Source organism: Haliotis rufescens, unplaced genomic scaffold (genome assembly GCF_023055435.1).
Source record: "Haliotis rufescens isolate VD_foot unplaced genomic scaffold, xgHalRufe1.0.p SCAF_21, whole genome shotgun sequence".
Classification (NCBI taxonomy): domain Eukaryota; kingdom Metazoa; phylum Mollusca; class Gastropoda; order Lepetellida; family Haliotidae; genus Haliotis; species Haliotis rufescens.
The window spans coordinates 11931440-11952276 of record NW_025963902.1 but is presented as its reverse complement, the minus strand read 5'-3'; the positions used below and the strand labels follow the sequence as shown (position 1 = coordinate 11952276).

The 20837-nt window shown below is 45.2% G+C and overlaps 1 long non-coding RNA gene across 1 annotated transcript; it reads left to right on the top strand.

The window, feature by feature from the left end:
- The first annotated feature begins 1079 nt into the window (after positions 1-1079).
- On the top strand, positions 1080-2789 carry LOC124145768. The gene is made up of 3 exons (XR_006862593.2): positions 1080-1181; positions 1965-2085; positions 2701-2789. It is a non-coding gene; the product is annotated as an uncharacterized LOC124145768 (long non-coding RNA).
- The last annotated feature ends 18048 nt before the right edge of the window (positions 2790-20837 follow it).

Here is a 20837-nt window from a genome sequence, read left to right as displayed (position 1 = left end):
GTCGGCTGAATCCACGACCGCCATAATACCTCGTGCAGCAATGCATGGCGTAGGAATATGACCTGAATCCACGTAACGCCGATTCCTTCCGCATATAGTTCGTATAACCAGGGAGTCCATATAAGATTATACACTGCCTGGAATATCAGAACGGCCAGCTTTCTACATGTTTTTCTTTGTCTTCCAGAAATTAAGTATGGAGACAGACCCAACGAAAACGATTTAAACGGTTATATCAGGTGCACGACTGTCAACAGGTAATGCTGCGTAACGTGATAGTCATGTACCGCTACTGATCAGTTTTCGCCATACTACTATATAATATATATTTGTTATTCGCCATCATATTACTATATGAAAGTAAGACCGCCTCCGTGGTCTAGTGGTAGAGCGTCCGCCCGGAGAGCGGAAGGTCCGGGCTTCGATCCCCGGCCGCGTCATATCAAAAGGCGTTAAAAGATGGTACTTGCTGTTACCCTGTCTGGCGCTCGGCATTAAGGGGCTTAAACAAGGACTGGTCGGCTTGGAGTCAGTATACTGTGTCTGAGTAGGGTATTCATGTTAAACTGCGGCATGGTATCTCAGTGAGCTAGCTCTATAAATCGGCATCAGTCCAGACTAGTACAAGCAGCCACACAAACACACACACGTACATGCACGTCGCTATATCAGTGCAAAAATCTTGGACGCGACGTTAAACCCAATTTCACCTCACCTCACCTGTAACAGTAAACGACCAGCGTAACTTTAGTAACGCCCAAGCGGCTTTAAACACTATTTCACCCATCCACGTAAGTTATACAGACTCCTTATTTGAAAACTGAATTCAACAAGAAAAAAACTGGTCTGTCTCACAGTAGATAAACAGGCAAGAACAGATAAATCTGAAACACGTCATTTGTTCATTACACACCAGTGGCACCTGTCACAAACACACGCAAAGGCAAATCAATAGCGTAACTTTGTAACGACCGAGCGGCTTTAACACTATAAATTATACAGATTCACAGCCCAGGTTACTTTAATGTGTCTTTCTAATCTGATCACAACAAAAACTTGGTCTGTGGCAAAGTAGATAAACAGGCCAGAACGGATTAAACTGAAACACACCAGTTGTTCATAACACACACAAGTGTACACGATGTTTCGAGCCTTCGTCGTTTGTGTCCTGCTTTTGGCTGGTAAGACTTGAAACATAAGTTAATGAGTTGGGTTTTACGCACTTTTAGTAAATATTCCTGGTGAATATATGAGGAATCGAACCCGAGTCTGACCCCAGCGGCGAGCGAGCGAAGACTTGAACCTAATAAGGCATGTCCATTTAAGTGTTTGAAACTCAATAAGGAAGAAAAATAATTAATAAATTTATAAATACATTTAAATGTCATTTTGCTACCTTCCCTGACTGAATCAAAAATGATGACTCAAATATAACACGATCCATCTGCATGAATGCGTAAATGGATGCGCGCGCGTGTGTGTGTGTGTGTGCGTGCCTGCGTGTGCGTGTGCGTGTGCGTGTGCGTGCGTGCGTGCGTGCGTGCGTGCGTCTTTTAAAACCACACTGACACTTAAATTTGTTAAGGCCGTAGAACTTATATCGATTTAAAGTTATTAGCCCCAGATGCCAATGTGGCTTCTGTGGTGACAAGGAAGTTTTTGCGAATCGAGTTCGAGGCGTCACTGTGATCTAACTAAACATATTGTCAGGGGTTCTTTCACTGTGTGTCAGTTTAATGTGGAAGGAAATCCTAAATTGTAACAGTTTCAGCATCTTATCACTTTGGTCAGACCCACAGTCATGAGTATAGGGATCAGGTCGACTCTGGGATTCAAACATGTGATCATCGGATCATCTGGCAACTCTCGCATTTCTGGGCACGAAAGACTGGAGGGTTCAAGTACCCAAATTATTTATTAGACTTAAGCATTAACTTTCATGAACTAATTCAATTATTTTACAGCGGTTGGTGCGGATGACATTCGCGATTGTCTGAGAGCATGTCCACTGAACTACGCACCGATCTGTGGATCTAACGGAATCACATACTCCAATTCTTGTGAAATGGGCGTGAGGCTGTGCATGTAAGTCACATCTACAAAATATACAAGTATATAGACTGACGTTATCGGAGTTCGACGTCACACTAAAACGGCCAGATCATTCTTGCAATGTGATGTTAATTGTTTCACCACACAGTGAGCACAATTCCAGCCATGTATCACGGCGGTTTATACAGAATCGAGTGAGATCCTTTAACGCTGTTTTGTATTTTTTATAATATCACGGCGTGTCAGCTTGATGTTAGAGGAAAGCCTCAAGTGATGCAGTGATAATAAGTGCAATAATCTTGGACGCGACGTTAAACCCCATTTCACCTCACCTATACAAAGTCATACGGGGTTAATTGTGAGGTCACAACTCAACATATCCTGGCTTACAAGTACAATCAAAGATTTCTGGCACGTCTAAGGGAGGCAACTCTGCACAGCGAATTGCGGCGCCTTAGCCGTATTGTTCACCTGTGCCACTTACCGCCGAGGACCAATGAAGATCCGGGGTAGAATAGGTCTTCAGCAACCCATGCTTGCCGTAAGGCGACTATGCTTGCCGTACGTTCTCGGTAGTCTGTGAACAAAGTTACCGGAGTTACTCTCGTCGACTTGAAATAATGTCTGTTTTTCAAATATGTTTTACAGGTCCGGGGATACTGCGACGGTCATGGTGGCACACCAGGGTGCTTGTTAGCAGGACATTTGAAGGCAATAAAGCATATCATGTCTAACAATCGGCGTTTTTGTAGTCATCCTCTTGAGTCGGGGGCTAATGCTGATAATGTAAACTTACTATCCGTGAAAGTATAGGATAAAGTGTTTCACAAGTGGATCCTCTCATTAGCTAAGGGAGACAACTCTATACATCGATCACTGTATTCGTCACCATTCGCATGTTTCCGTAACTTACAACAAGGCTTGTCCCCCTCACGAAGGGCGCCATGCGTCGAACGACGAAGGCCAATCAGAAAGCGCGTAAGGATATTGGTAAATATAATATAATATAATCCGGAGTATTTAAATTAATTTTGGGAATACGCTTGTATTTATGAAACGTGGAAAAATGTAGATTGTCGGTTCCACACCGCAGTGTGTACGGAAAACAGAATTGTGTCATAGTAATTGATGTTGTTACTTGTAGGGCCATGTTGGTTGATAGATTTGTACCCATGTGTTTGTTTAATTACATTCAGGAAACGGCTCCCTTGACTGCGACATCCGTTCATTTGAGCTATCACTAGTCATGGCTTTCCAAAACTTCATTCAGTGTAATATCCATGTCGATGGTACACCAAGAGATTAACAATGTATCAAAGTGATTAACTAATCACCTATTTCAAAACAAATTATTTATTTACCTGTTACATATGTAAATATATGTGACATTGTGCTTCGGACAATTTAGCCCATATGTATTTGCAATGTTTACAATTTTGTTTGTGACGGACCAAAATAGCTCATACTTCAATAAAGACAACAAAAATATAAGGAGGAATCATACTTTCGATTTTTAAATATTAGAATTAGTAAAGTGAACATAAATATTGAAATGGCTGAAGTTGCTGAGGTCATTCGTATGTTTCATGGTATGCATGGTCTATGTCTAAACATCTTCCCGAGGCAAGAGGTGTTAACTGACATTTAAAGTCCAGTTTCCACCCTTGCCGAACTAGGCTGGAATTACTGCGCTCGATCGTAGCGCCACCAGTGGCTATTACCAGTTATGTCCCTTCTAAGCCTCTCCTATGGACCAATCAGATTCAACTTCTCGTATCACCTGCGTTTGCTTCACACAAAATGGTGGCGCTGAGTCAGGACGATCTGGTCGATAATCAAGATCCATATTGTGATGAAAAAAACAAACGGGTCTTACATCGCGAAATGCATCAAATCTCGCGAGTACCTTGATCAAAAACATGAAAAGATTTGGAAGATATCTGCTGACATCGCATAGGCGGTGCACATGCTTTGCAAATCCTGCAATCGACCTGAATCTGCACGACAGTTTACGAACCGGATTTCGATTTTGGTGCGCGATTTTGATTGGACTATGCATAGACTCGTTAGTCCAGCCAAAATGTACACTCCATAATACCAGCCTCGGCAAGGGTGGAAACTGGACTTTTATAGTCAGTTAACTCTCTTGCCTCGGGAAGATGATGTCTAAAGTACGCACTTAAGTTCTATGTCAGCTCGCCTGAGTTTGGTTTGTGTACGAATTGATTGCTTTTATTAACTATCTATAAATATGACTTTGTCGGTCCTCGCTCTGGGGTATAGATTTAATGAATACAGCTAGCGTTGACATGTAGAGGCAATCCTCTTCCACAACAAGTGCTTTAAACGGGGGGTATCATAAACACAATGATATATAAAAATCGGAAGAATTATTTCGAAAGTTTTGAAAGAAAAGAAAGCTATTCTAAAAGATCAGCACTAAATTCTGACAAATTGTTAATGAATACAGTTGGATCCATTGGAAAAATGGATTCCTCAATACATATTCACAACCACATGATGGTCTATATACCACAAATCACTAATATTATTAGGGGCACGGATGGCCCAGTCGTCTAAGTCCGCGATTCGCTGTGCAGAGTTGCGTCCCTTGGGCACGACAGAAACCTGTGATTGTGGGTTCGAATCCCGGTGCGTCCCAATTGTGTTTCTAGGTTTGTCAGCACCATACTCGTGCTCGTGGGTTTCACCAAAGTGGTAAACGTCTGAGACCTGCATCACTTCGGGCTTTCCTCCCACATTAAGCTGACACGCAGCGATATGACTGGAATACTGTTAAACGAGGCTTTACACCCAACTCACTTATTTATTAATAAAATGGGTTTTAAATTTCCTAAATGGTTGACGTACATATATTCTGGGTTATCTGACCTGTAAGAGACTAGAATGTTACTCCCACACAATTTAATCAGTTAAAGCTATTTATGCTCTGTCCATCACATAGTTTGTACTAAATGTTTTTACATTAGTTGATAAGATTATAATTCTTCCTTTCTTTAAACACCTTAAATTTGAACGAGCTTTGAATATTAAAGCTTGTTTGTAGTTTAATGTCGCACAAAGCAATATTCAACCAATATGACGGCTGCTCGAACATGATCGATACATCACCAGGCCAACCAGTGATTGATATTGTAAGCACCGATCAACAAGCAGCAAGTCAACGAAGTTACCGAGTCTGACCACCCAATCCGTCAAGCTGCTCTTACGACAGGCACAGCGCTACTAAGGAATCCCCACGTGGTTTGAATATTGACATGGTCTCCATATGTGTTTAGAAATACTTCTATACATCTCTTTGACATGGTGGATATGGCATTCCTTCATACTTTTATTGTAATTAATTCATATAATATGTGTCTACTGTTAACACTGTCCATGAAAGGACCGATTCAGTAATGTCAAATTTGCCACGCTTAACTGAATATGTCTGAGATATTCTCTATAAAAATTACTTAAATCCGAAAACCACATTCGACTTGTCAGTTTTCTGTCATTTATTTTTGATATCTTATTTTAAAAAAATGAATAATTTGCAAATAAAAGATGTGCAGCTGAGAATAAGTGAGCTGAATGGCTTGCCAAATGTTATTTTGGACAAAAGAATATACTAGTATTTATATCAAAGAGGGTTAATATTTTTATATCATGAATAAGCGAGCGCTGCTGTAACGTCTGCATCAATTTTACTATAAGATGCAGGTAGAAATAGAGAATTTCATCCGAGTTGCTATATTTGATAAAAGTGAGTGAGTGAGTTTGGTTTTACGCCGCTTTTAGCAATATTCCAGCAATATCACGGCGGGGGACACCAGAAATGGGCTTCACACATTGTACCCATGTCGGGAATGGAACCCGGGTCTTCGGCGTGACGAGCTAACGCTTTAACCACTAGGCTACCCGACCGCCCCTATTTGATATAAAAACACACGAGGGTGAGATTGTATTTATCATCCAACATTATTTCAACTTTTTCAGTTTGTAAACAGTAAAAAGCAATGTCTTAGTGTAAAAACACTGCGAACAGCTTCAGTAGCAGAGCCATTAGTGATGTCATGTGATTGTGACGTCATGGTAACAATGACGACACAATGGTCTGCAAAGCATTGTGATGCAATTTCATTGCAGTGATATCTACAATGTACAATATTGATCTCACCCAAGCGATATCTCCAGTGGGAGCCAGTTTTGGATGATAATAAGAGTTATCGTTCTTGTTTGAAGTAGTTCTCGTATTCATACGCCAATATGGAAACCTTCGAGAGGAGCACCAGTCTTCATTCGGGTTGTCCCGGAATGGGACGAGTTGGTCACGAATGCCATCACTGGGTACTCTGTGACCTCTGGTCAAGATGAGCTGTCTGTATACAGACTCCCTGGTATTATATCTATGAGTGCTAGGTGGCACGGGTGACCCAGCCGAGCAGTGTTGCGTCCCTTGGGGACACCAGGAACCTATGATCGTACGTTCGAATCACGTTTCTCATCGATTATGCTTCACGTTTCTCATCGATTATGCTTCTAGTTTGGTCACCATACCCGTGTTCGTGTGTTTCACCAAAGTGGAAATCGTGTTACACCTGCATCACTTCGGGCTTCCCTTCCACATGCAGTCGACACGCCGTGAATACTGAATACTGTCAAACCCAGCTCACTCACTCACTCCATGAGAGCTCTAACGTTAGCATTATAATACCGTGTGGATTTGACGTGCGGTCATATTCAGAACAATTTCTAAAACCCAAAGTCAGGCAGATCGTTAACCACTTTGTTGACACTTGAGAGAAGGGTGGCGGTGCTGACGAACCTAGGACCATTATCTGGGCGAACCTGGGATTCGAACAAACGACCAGCGGATCCTGACACGACTAAGAATAGCAACTCTGTGGAGTGAGATGTGGTGCCGGAAACCACACAATCAGTGTTTGTTTGTCTCTTGTTTCATGTCATAATCTGCGTACATTAAGGGAAAATCAATAATTTGAACGGCATGTCAAACATTCCCACTGATAACAAAAACTTCACAGAGTGAGTGAGTGAGTGAGTTGGGTTTAACGCCGCTTTTAACAGTATTCCAGTTATACCGCGGCTTGTCAGCTTAATGTGGGTGAAAGCCCGAAGTGATGCAGGTCTCAGACGTTTACCACTTCGGTGAAACCCACGAGCACGGGTATGGTGCTGACAAACCTAGAAACATTATTGGGGCGAACCGGGATTCGAACCCACAATCATAGGTTTCTGGCGTGCCCAAGGGACGCAACTCTGCACAGCGAATCGCTGCGCCTTAGACGACTGGGCCACCCGTCCCACAAAACATCACAGAAACGCCACGACTGACACCTGAACAACCTAGCGGGCGAGCCACCCATGCCCACATGGCGAGAACTTTTAGTTGCTCCCGTGTTGTTGTAACTAACCTGATGCAACGTTATAGACAGACCGGGCAAGCATCAAACAGGCCAAGAACAGGCAGGCCCAGGCTAACTACGCCCAATGAAGACCGGTACTTGCGTGCTTTGCATCTCCGGAAACGATTCCTGACAGTGACGTCATCAGCGACGAATGCATTAAGGCATATGGTTAGCCGACAGACCGTGGCCAGGCGACCCAGGGCGCAATAATTAAGTCTTACAGAACTTACAGAGGGCAGTTATTGTTAGCCTCACATTGTCGTCAGAGATTGAGATGGGCCCGGACTGTACGTCCTTTCATCAGTGAAAGTCGATTTTATGTGGATGGAAGAGACCGTGAAGGGGAGGGTGTGTTATAGTGTGTGTGTGTGGGGGGGGGGGAGGTTGGGGGGGGGGGGGGGGGGGGTCGTGGGCAGGATAGAACACCACTGGTCATCAGTAACGCAAATTGGACAGCTCAGTGTTACATGGATGATATTCTTCGTCTGATTGTATTATCATTTCTACAACAGCTGCCATGTGGTGATTGCAGGTCATGTTCGGTAATCAGCCAAAAACAGATAAACCTAAAGAAAACTGAAACGCCAGTTGTTCATAACATACAAGTATACACGATGTTACTACCCTTCGTCGCTTGTGCCCTGCTTTTGGCTGGAGCGTAGCGCCTGCTTGTATTTCCCTATATGATTTTGTTATTGATATTCCCACCAGTGTATTTAGACATAAACAGTATTAACGGAATGCATATTAATCTACGTTAGTGCGTGCTGTGCATGTTTGTGTATCTGTGACAACAATGTGTATTTAATCTGTATGTGCGTGTTTGAGTGTGTGAGTGAGTGGGTGGTTCTTACAATCTCATTCAAATCAGATCTTAGTTCTCGCTATCGCTAAACAAAGATCTAAGGACATCCCATTACGGGTCACGTCAGCACGACCTTTTCTCCGGCCAATCAAAGCGTTGCTTACCAGATCATGAAAGCGACAGTGGGAATTTGTTTTCTAATCATGCAAGCTCGAAAACGTTAACATGGGGTATTCCGAACGACAGTTACGGCCCGTACGACTTATTCCGTCAAAATCATCGCCTATCTCTTGCTTCCATGGGAGAAAAGGCGTTGCACAGTACGTGGAAGGCACTACCCTACAATCTCAACCATATATGAGACATTCCGGAACGTTCGTTTTTTCAGTTTTCAAAATTTTTATCGAGAACTGTGTCAACATATTTTTCAAGCGTAGTCTGAAATGGAAGCAATCTCATTAAAATCAGATCTTTGTTCTCGCTATCGATAAACAAAAATCTGAGGACATCCCATTACGGGTCACGTCAGAACGACCTTTCATCCAACCAATCAAAGCGTTGCTTACCATATCATAAAAGTAACAGTCGGAATATGTTTTCTTATTATGCAACCTCGAAAACGTTCACACGAGGTATTCCGAACGACAGTTACGGCCCCTACGACTGATTCCGTCAAAATTTAGTCTATCTCTCGCTTCCGTGGGATAAACATTTGAACGGAGGAGGCGTTGCACAGTACGTGGGAAGCACTGACATACAATCTGAACCATGTATGAAACATTCCGGAATGTTCGTTTGTTCAGTTTTCAAAATTTTAATCGAGAACTGTGTCAACATTTTTCAAGCGTAGTCTGAAATGGATGTCGCCAGGTTGAAACGAGTACCGTAAAGCTCGAGGAAGCTGTTTTCCAATTGGCTGACGTCGACTTCTTGTTGGTCAATTCAGTGATCGGTCAAAGTTCGCGAAAGGTCGGTCTGACGTGATCCGTAATGGGATGTCCTCAGATCTTTGTTTACCGGCAGCGAGAACTTAGATCTGATTTTAATGAGATTGGTGGTTCTTTATAATAGTATGTATATTAATCAATGCACGTATGAGTGTGTGTGTGTGCGTATGTATGCGTGTGCGTGCGTGCGTGTGTGTGTGTGTGCGTTTGCGTGTGCGCGTGTGCGTGTGTACTGCTACTGCCATTGCTACTGCTGCTACTACTGCTACTGCTATTGCTACTACTGCTACTACTCCTACTGCTATTGCTACTACTGCTACTACTGCTACTACTCCTACTGCCATTGCTACTACTGCTACTACTGCTACTACTGCTACTGCCATTGCCACTACTGCTACTACTGCTACTGCCATTGCTACTGCTGCTACTGCTACTACTGCTACTACTGCTACTGCTATTGCCACTACTGCTACTACTGCTACTACTGCTACTGCTATTGCTACTACTGCTACTACTGCTACTGCCATTGCTACTACTGCTACTACTGCTACTGCTACTACTGCTACTGCCATTGCCACTACTGCTACTGCTACTACTGCTACTACTGCTACTGCCATTGCTACTACTGCTACTGCTATTGCCACTACTGCTACTGCTACTACTGCTACTGCCATTGCTACTACTGCTACTACTGCTACTGCCATTGCTACTACTGCTACTGCTACTACTGCTACTGCTATTGCTACTACTGCTACTACTGCTACTGCTACTACTGCTACTGCCATTGCTACTACTGCTACTGCTATTGCTACTACTGCTACTACTGCTACTGCCATTGCTACTACTGCTACTACTGCTACTGCTACTACTGCTACTGCCATTGCTACTACTGCTACTACTGCTACTGCCATTGCTACTACTGCTACTACTGCTACTGCTACTGCTGCTACTACTGCTACTGCTACTACTGCTACTGCCATTGCCACTACTGCTACTGCTACTACTGCTACTACTGCTACTGCCATTGCTACTACTGCTACTACTGCTACTGCTACTACTGCTACTGCCATTGCTACTACTGCTACTACTGCTACTGCTACTACTGCTACTACTGCTACTGCTACTACTGCTACTGCCATTGCCACTACTGCTACTGCTACTACTGCTACTACTGCTACTGCCATTGCTACTACTGCTACTACTGCTACTGCTACTACTGCTACTGCCATTGCCACTACTGCTATTGCTACTACTGCTACTACTGCTACTGCCATTGCTACTACTGCTACTACTGCTACTGCCATTGCCACTACTGCTACTGCTACTACTGCTACTACTGCTACTGCCATTGCTACTACTGCTACTACTGCTACTGCTACTACTGCTACTGCCATTGCCACTACTGCTATTGCTACTACTGCTACTACTGCTACTGCCATTGCTACTACTGCTACTACTGCTACTGCTACTACTGCTACTGCCATTGCCACTACTGCTATTGCTACTACTGCTACTACTGCTACTGCCATTGCCACTACTGCTATTGCTACTACTGCTACTACTGCTACTGCCATTGCTACTACTGCTACTACTGCTACTGCCATTGCCACTACTGCTACTGCTACTACTGCTACTACTGCTACTACTGCTACTACCATTGCTACTACTGCTACTACTGCTACTACTGCTACTGCCATTGCTACTACTGCTACTACTGCTACTGCTACTACTGCTACTGCCATTGCCACTACTGCTATTGCTACTACTGCTACTACTGCTACTGCCATTGCTACTACTACTGCTACTGCCATTGCCACTACTGCTACTGCTACTACTGCTACTACTGCTACTACTGCTACTACCATTGCTACTACTGCTACTACTGCTACTACTGCTACTGCCATTGCCACTACTGCTACTACTGCTACTGCCATTGCCACTACTGCTACTGCTACTACTGCTACTACTGCTACTACTGCTACTGCTACTACTGCTACTGCCATTGCCACTACTGCTATTGCTACTACTGCTACTACTGCTACTGCCATTGCTACTACTACTGCTACTGCCATTGCCACTACTGCTACTGCTACTACTGCTACTACTGCTACTGCCATTGCTACTACTGCTACTACTGCTACTGCCATTGCCACTACTGCTACTGCTACTACTGCTACTACTGCTACTACTGCTACTACCATTGCTACTACTGCTACTACTGCTACTACTGCTACTGCCATTGCCACTACTGCTACTGCTACTACTGCTACTACTGCTACTACTGCTACTGCCATTGCCACTACTGCTATTGCTACTACTGCTACTGCTACTGCCATTGCCACTACTGCTACTACTGCTACTGCCATTGCCACTACTGCTACTGCCATTGCCACTACTGCTACTACTGCTACTACTGCTACTGCCATTGCCACTACTGCTACTACTGCTACTGCCATTGCTACTACTGCTACTACTGCTACTGCTACTACTGCTACTGCCATTGCCACTACTGCTATTGCTACTACTGCTACTACTGCTACTGCCATTGCCACTACTGCTATTGCTACTACTGCTACTACTGCTACTGCCATTGCTACTACTGCTACTACTGCTACTGCCATTGCCACTACTGCTACTGCTACTACTGCTACTACTGCTACTACTGCTACTACCATTGCTACTACTGCTACTACTGCTACTACTGCTACTGCCATTGCTACTACTGCTACTACTGCTACTGCTACTACTGCTACTGCCATTGCCACTACTGCTATTGCTACTACTGCTACTGCCATTGCTACTACTACTGCTACTGCCATTGCCACTACTGCTACTGCTACTACTGCTACTACTGCTACTACTGCTACTACCATTGCTACTACTGCTACTACTGCTACTACTGCTACTGCCATTGCCACTACTGCTACTACTGCTACTGCCATTGCCACTACTGCTACTGCTACTACTGCTACTACTGCTACTACTGCTACTGCTACTACTGCTACTGCCATTGCCACTACTGCTATTGCTACTACTGCTACTACTGCTACTGCCATTGCTACTACTACTGCTACTGCCATTGCCACTACTGCTACTGCTACTACTGCTACTACTGCTACTACTGCTACTGCCATTGCTACTACTGCTACTACTGCTACTGCCATTGCCACTACTGCTACTGCTACTACTGCTACTACTGCTACTACTGCTACTACCATTGCTACTACTGCTATTGCTACTACTGCTACTACTGCTACTGCCATTGCTACTACTGCTACTACTGCTACTGCCATTGCCACTACTGCTACTGCTACTACTGCTACTACTGCTACTACTGCTACTACCATTGCTACTACTGCTACTACTGCTACTACTGCTACTGCCATTGCTACTACTGCTACTACTGCTACTGCTACTACTGCTACTGCCATTGCCACTACTGCTATTGCTACTACTGCTACTACTGCTACTGCCATTGCTACTACTACTGCTACTGCCATTGCCACTACTGCTACTGCTACTACTGCTACTACTGCTACTACTGCTACTACCATTGCTACTACTGCTACTACTGCTACTACTGCTACTGCCATTGCCACTACTGCTACTGCTACTACTGCTACTACTGCTACTACTGCTACTGCTACTACTGCTACTGCCATTGCCACTACTGCTATTGCTACTACTGCTACTACTGCTACTGCCATTGCTACTACTACTGCTACTGCCATTGCCACTACTGCTACTGCTACTACTGCTACTACTGCTACTACTGCTACTGCCATTGCTACTACTGCTACTACTGCTACTGCCATTGCCACTACTGCTACTGCTACTACTGCTACTACTGCTACTACTGCTACTACCATTGCTACTACTGCTACTACTGCTACTACTGCTACTGCCATTGCCACTACTGCTACTGCTACTACTGCTACTACTGCTACTACTGCTACTGCCATTGCCACTACTGCTATTGCTACTACTGCTACTGCTACTGCCATTGCCACTACTGCTACTACTGCTACTGCCATTGCCACTACTGCTACTGCCATTGCCACTACTGCTACTACTGCTACTACTGCTACTGCCATTGCCACTACTGCTACTACTGCTACTGCCATTGCTACTACTGCTACTACTGCTACTGCTACTACTGCTACTGCCATTGCCACTACTGCTATTGCTACTACTGCTACTACTGCTACTGCCATTGCCACTACTGCTATTGCTACTACTGCTACTACTGCCATTGCTACTACTGCTACTACTGCTACTGCCATTGCCACTACTGCTACTGCTACTACTGCTACTACTGCTACTACTGCTACTACCATTGCTACTACTGCTACTACTGCTACTACTGCTACTGCCATTGCTACTACTGCTACTACTGCTACTGCTACTACTGCTACTGCCATTGCCACTACTGCTATTGCTACTACTGCTACTACTGCTACTGCCATTGCTACTACTACTGCTACTGCCATTGCCACTACTGCTACTGCTACTACTGCTACTACTGCTACTACTGCTACTACCATTGCTACTACTGCTACTACTGCTACTACTGCTACTGCCATTGCCACTACTGCTACTGCTACTACTGCTACTACTGCTACTACTGCTACTGCTACTACTGCTACTGCCATTGCCACTACTGCTATTGCTACTACTGCTACTACTGCTACTGCCATTGCTACTACTACTGCTACTGCCATTGCCACTACTGCTACTGCTACTACTGCTACTACTGCTACTACTGCTACTGCCATTGCTACTACTGCTACTACTGCTACTGCCATTGCCACTACTGCTACTGCTACTACTGCTACTACTGCTACTACTGCTACTACCATTGCTACTACTGCTACTACTGCTACTACTGCTACTGCCATTGCCACTACTGCTACTGCTACTACTGCTACTACTGCTACTACTGCTACTGCCATTGCCACTACTGCTATTGCTACTACTGCTACTGCTACTGCCATTGCCACTACTGCTACTACTGCTACTGCCATTGCCACTACTGCTACTGCCATTGCCACTACTGCTACTACTGCTACTACTGCTACTGCCATTGCCACTACTGCTACTACTGCTACTGCCATTGCTACTACTGCTACTACTGCTACTGCTACTACTGCTACTGCCATTGCCACTACTGCTATTGCTACTACTGCTACTACTGCTACTGCCATTGCCACTACTGCTATTGCTACTACTGCTACTACTGCCATTGCTACTACTGCTACTACTGCTACTGCCATTGCCACTACTGCTACTGCTACTACTGCTACTACTGCTACTACTGCTACTACCATTGCTACTACTGCTACTACTGCTACTACTGCTACTGCCATTGCTACTACTGCTACTACTGCTACTGCTACTACTGCTACTGCCATTGCCACTACTGCTATTGCTACTACTGCTACTACTGCTACTGCCATTGCTACTACTACTGCTACTGCCATTGCCACTACTGCTACTGCTACTACTGCTACTACTGCTACTACTGCTACTACCATTGCTACTACTGCTACTACTGCTACTACTGCTACTGCCATTGCCACTACTGCTACTGCTACTACTGCTACTACTGCTACTACTGCTACTGCTACTACTGCTACTGCCATTGCCACTACTGCTATTGCTACTACTGCTACTACTGCTACTGCCATTGCTACTACTACTGCTACTGCCATTGCCACTACTGCTACTGCTACTACTGCTACTACTGCTACTACTGCTACTGCCATTGCTACTACTGCTACTACTGCTACTACTGCTACTGCCATTGCTACTACTGCTACTGCTACTACTGCTACTGCCATTGCCACTACTGCTACTGCTACTACTGCTACTGCCATTGCCACTACTGCTACTGCCATTGCCACTACTGCTATTGCTACTACTGCTACTACTGCTACTGCCATTGCTACTACTGCTACTACTGCTACTACTGCTACTACTGCTACTGCCATTGCTACCACTGCTACTACTGCTACTGCCATTGCTACTACTGCTACTACTGCTACTGCTACTACTGCTACTGCTGCTACTACTGCTACTACTGCCATTGCTACTACTGCTACTACTGCTACTGCCATTGCCACTACTGCTACTGCTACTACTGCTACTGCTACTACTGCTACTGCCATTGCCACTACTGCTACTACTGCTACTACTGCTACTACTACTACTGCTACTGCCATTGCCACTACTGCTACTGCTACTACTGCTACTGCTACTACTGCTACTGCCATTGCTACTACTGCTACTACTGCCACTGCTACTGCTACTACTGCTACTACTGCTACTGCCATTGCTACTACTGCTACTACTGCTACTGCTACTACTGCTACTGCCATTGCCACTACTGCTACTACTGCTACTGCTACTACTGCTACTGCCATTGCCACTACTGCTACTGCTACTACTGCTACTACTGCTACTGCCATTGCTACTACTGCTACTACTGCTACTGCTACTACTGCTACTGCCATTGCCACTACTGCTATTGCTACTACTGCTACTACTGCTACTGCCATTGCTACTACTGCTACTACTGCTACTGCTACTACTGCCACTACTGCTACTACTGCCACTACTGCTACTACTGCTACTACTGCTACTGCCATTGCTACTACTGCTACTGCCATTGCTACTACTGCTACTACTGCTACTGCTACTACTGCTACTGCCATTGCTACTACTGCTACTGCTACTACTGCTACTGCCATTGCCACTACTGCTACTTTCTGCTACTGCTACTACTGCTACTGCCATTGCCACTACTGCTACTACTGCTACTGCTACTACTGCTACTGCCATTGCTACTACTGCTACTACTACTACTGCTACTGCCATTGCCACTACTGCTATTGCTACTACTGCTACTGCTACTACTGCTACTACTGCCACTACTGCTATTGCTACTACTGCTACTACTGCTACTGCCATTGCTACTACTGCTACTACTCCTACTACTGCTACTGCCATTGCTACTACTGCTACTGCTACTACTGCTACTGCCATTGCTACTACTGCTACTGCTACTACTGCTACTGCCATTGCCACTACTGCTACTACTGCTACTGCTACTACTGCTACTGCCATTGCCACTACTGCTACTACTGCTACTGCTACTACTGCTACTGCCATTGCTACTACTGCTACTACTACTACTGCTACTGCCATTGCTACTACTGCTACTACTACTACTGCTACTACTGCTACTGCCATTGCCACTACTGCTACTACTGCTACTGCTACTACTGCTACTGCCATTGCTACTACTGCTACTGCTACTACTGCTACTACTGCCACTACTGCTATTGCTACTACTGCTACTACTGCTACTGCCATTGCTACTACTGCTACTACTGCTACTACTGCTACTGCCATTGCTACTACTGCTACTGCTACTACTGCTACTGCCATTGCCACTACTGCTACTGCTACTACTGCTACTGCCATTGCCACTACTGCTACTGCCATTGCCACTACTGCTATTGCTACTACTGCTACTACTGCTACTGCCATTGCTACTACTGCTACTGCTACTACTGCTACTACTGCTACTGCCATTGCTACTACTGCTACTACTGCTACTGCCATTGCTACTACTGCTACTGCTACTACTGCTACTACTGCTACTGCCATTGCTACTACTGCTACTACTGCTACTACTGCTACTGCCATTGCTACTACTGCTACTGCTACTACTGCTACTGCCATTGCCACTACTGCTACTGCTACTACTGCTACTGCCATTGCCACTACTGCTACTGCCATTGCCACTACTGCTATTGCTACTACTGCTACTACTGCTACTGCCATTGCTACTACTGCTACTACTGCTACTACTGCTACTACTGCTACTGCCATTGCTACTACTGCTACTACTGCTACTGCCATTGCTACTACTGCTACTACTGCTACTGCTACTACTGCTACTGCTGCTACTACTGCTACTACTGCCATTGCTACTACTGCTACTACTGCTACTGCCATTGCCACTACTGCTACTGCTACTACTGCTACTGCTACTACTGCTACTGCCATTGCCACTACTGCTACTACTGCTACTACTGCTACTACTACTACTGCTACTGCCATTGCCACTACTGCTACTGCTACTACTGCTACTGCTACTACTGCTACTGCCATTGCTACTACTGCTACTACTGCCACTGCTACTGCTACTACTGCTACTACTGCTACTGCCATTGCTACTACTGCTACTACTGCTACTGCTACTACTGCTACTGCCATTGCCACTACTGCTACTACTGCTACTGCTACTACTGCTACTGCCATTGCCACTACTGCTACTGCTACTACTGCTACTACTGCTACTGCCATTGCTACTACTGCTACTACTGCTACTGCTACTACTGCTACTGCCATTGCCACTACTGCTACTGCTACTACTGCCACTACTGCTACTACTGCTACTGCCATTGCTACTACTGCTACTACTGCTACTGCTACTACTGCTACTGCCATTGCCACTACTGCTACTACTGCTACTACTGCTACTACTGCTACTGCCATTGCTACTACTGCTACTGCCATTGCTACTACTGCTACTACTGCTACTGCCATTGCTACTACTGCTACTACTGCTACTGCCATTGCTACTACTGCTACTACTGCTACTGCTACTACTGCTACTACTGCTACTGCTACTGCTGCTACTACTGCCATTGCCACTACTGCTACTACTGCTACTGCCATTGCTACTACTGCTACTGCTACTACTGCTACTGCCATTGCCACTACTGCTACTGCTACTACTGCTACTACTGCTACTGCCATTGCCACTACTGCTACTACTGCTACTGCTATTGCTACTACTGCTACTGCTACTACTGCTACTGCTATTGCTACTACTGCTACTACTGCTACTGCCATTGCTACTACTGCTACTTCTACTGCTACTGCTACTACTGCTACTGCTACTGCTATTGCTACTACTGCTACTACTGCTACTGCTATTGCTACTACTGCTACTGCTACTACTGCTACTGCTATTGCTACTACTGCTACTACTGCTACTGCCATTGCTACTACTTCTACTTCTACTGCTACTGCTACTACTGCTACTGCTATTGCTACTACTGCTACTACTGCTACTGCCATTGCTACTACTGCTACTGCTACTGCTGCTACTACTGCTACTGCTACTTCTACTGTCATTGCTACTGCTACTACTGCTACTACTGCTACTGCTACTTCTACTGTCATTGCTACTACTGCTACTGCTACTACTTCTACTACTGCTACTGCTACTTCTACTGTCATTGCTACTGCTACTACTGCTACTACTGCTACTGCTACTTCTACTGTCATTGCTACTGCTACTGCTGCTACTGTCATTGCTACTGCTACTGCTGCTACTACTGCTACTACTGCTACTGCTACTGCTGCTACAGCTGCTACTGCTACTACTGCTACTGCTACTGCTGCTACTGCTGCTACAGCTGCTACTGCTACTACTGCTACTGCTACTGCTGCTACTACTGCTACTGCTGTTACTGCTACTACTGCTACAGCTGCTACTGCTACTACTGCTACTTCTGCTGTCATTGCTACTGCTACTGCTACTGCTGCTACTACTGCTACTGCTACTACTGCCACTGCTACTGCTACTGCTGCTACTACTGCTACTGCTGCTACTGCTGCTACTACTGCTACTACTGCTACTGCTGCTACTACTGCTACTGCTACTACTGCCACTGCCACTGCTACTGCTGCTACTACTGCCACTGCTACTGCTGCTACTACTGCTACTGCTACTACTGCCACTGCCACTGCTACTGCTGCTACTACTGCTACTGCTACTACTGCCACTGCTACTGCTACTGCTGCTACTACTGCTACTACTGCCACTGCTACTGCTGCTACTACTGCTACTGCTACTGCTGCTACTACTGCTACTGCTACTGCTGCTACTGCTGTTACTACTGCTACTGCCATTGCTACTACTGCTACTTCTACTGCTGCTGCTGCTACTGCTACTGCTACTGCTACTTCTACTGCTGCTTTTGCTGCTGCCACTGTCACTGCCACTGCTACTACTAGCCCATGTGTATAGCGCTTTTCCATGCTGGATATCATCAGAGAATTATTAGCCCTGTCAATGGATTTTCATTCTCAGCTCTCTGGGGTGTATGCAACCCAAGCTGCGTGGGGCACATTAAGTCCACATTCACCATTACATCCTACCGGGTACCCATTCACTACAGGGTGAACGGAGGCATATTTCGAACCAAATTACTTGTCAAGGAGACACCACATGTAGCATATGACTCACCGTGGGGCAGTACCGAACCCCTAGGGACTCCCAGGAGTCAAGACACCGCCTACTCTCCTACTGCTACTGCTGCTACTGCTACTGCTACTGAGTCAAGACACCGCCTACTCTCCGAGACAACCATTGTTTAATTTCGCCTGATTTGTGACCTGGGTGCTGTACAGAGGACAACTTATCGGTGTTTCTAAGTCACGGACAATATCATGGCGTACAATCTGGTGTTGTGAAGTCATAATTGCGTTATGATATTCCGGAATGAGAAGTGTCGACATTGTATGAAAACTTAACGCTACATGACAGGACATAACAATTAAGGTTTGTTCTGATTTGAGAAAAAATCAGCCACAACAAGTCAGGGCTGATGTGGGAGCAATTCGCTATGCAGAGTTGCGTCCCTTGGGCACGCCAGAAACCTATGATTGTGGGTTCGAATCCTGGTTCGCCCCGATGATATGTCTAGGTTTGTCAGCACCATACCCGTGCTCGTGGGTTTCACCGAAGTTGTAAACAATAAAACGTCATATTGGAGCAAGCTGATTGTTGTTTTTTTGTTTGTTTGTTTGTTTGTTGTTAAACGCCCCACTCAGCAATATTCCAGCTATATGACGGCGGTCTGTAAAATAATCGAGTCTGGACCAGACAATCCCGTGATTGACATCATGAGCATCGATCCACGCAATTGGGGTCGATGACATGCATCAACCAAGTCAGCGAACCTGACCACCCGATCCCGTTAGTCGCCTTTTACGACAAGCATAGTCACCTTTTACGGCAAGTATGGGTTGCTGAAGACCTAATCTACCCCGGAATCTTCACGGGTCCCATTTGAATAGAAACAGTTAAGTTTATTGATGGTATTGTTTTTGTGTTCGATCGAAGAACACATCGTTGTCATAATCACATATGTAATGACACGCTGACACAACACACACTCAAAGCTATGCACAATTCTCTGATTGACACAGCTTGTCATTGTAATAAGGTGCTATAACGGAGCACTTAAACCATATTGGTAGTCTTGCACTGTACCGGAAACCCGAGAAGATTCCGGGGTAGAATAGGTCTGCAGCAACCCATGCTTGCCATAAAAGGCGACTATGCTTGTCGTAAGTGGAGACTAACGGGATCGGGTGGTCAAGCTCGCTGACTTGGTTGATGCATGTCATCGTATCCCAATTGCTCATGATGTCAATCACTGGGTTGTCTGGTCCAGACTCGATTATTTACAGACCGCCATCACATAGCTGGAATATTGCTGAGTGGGTGAGTGAGTG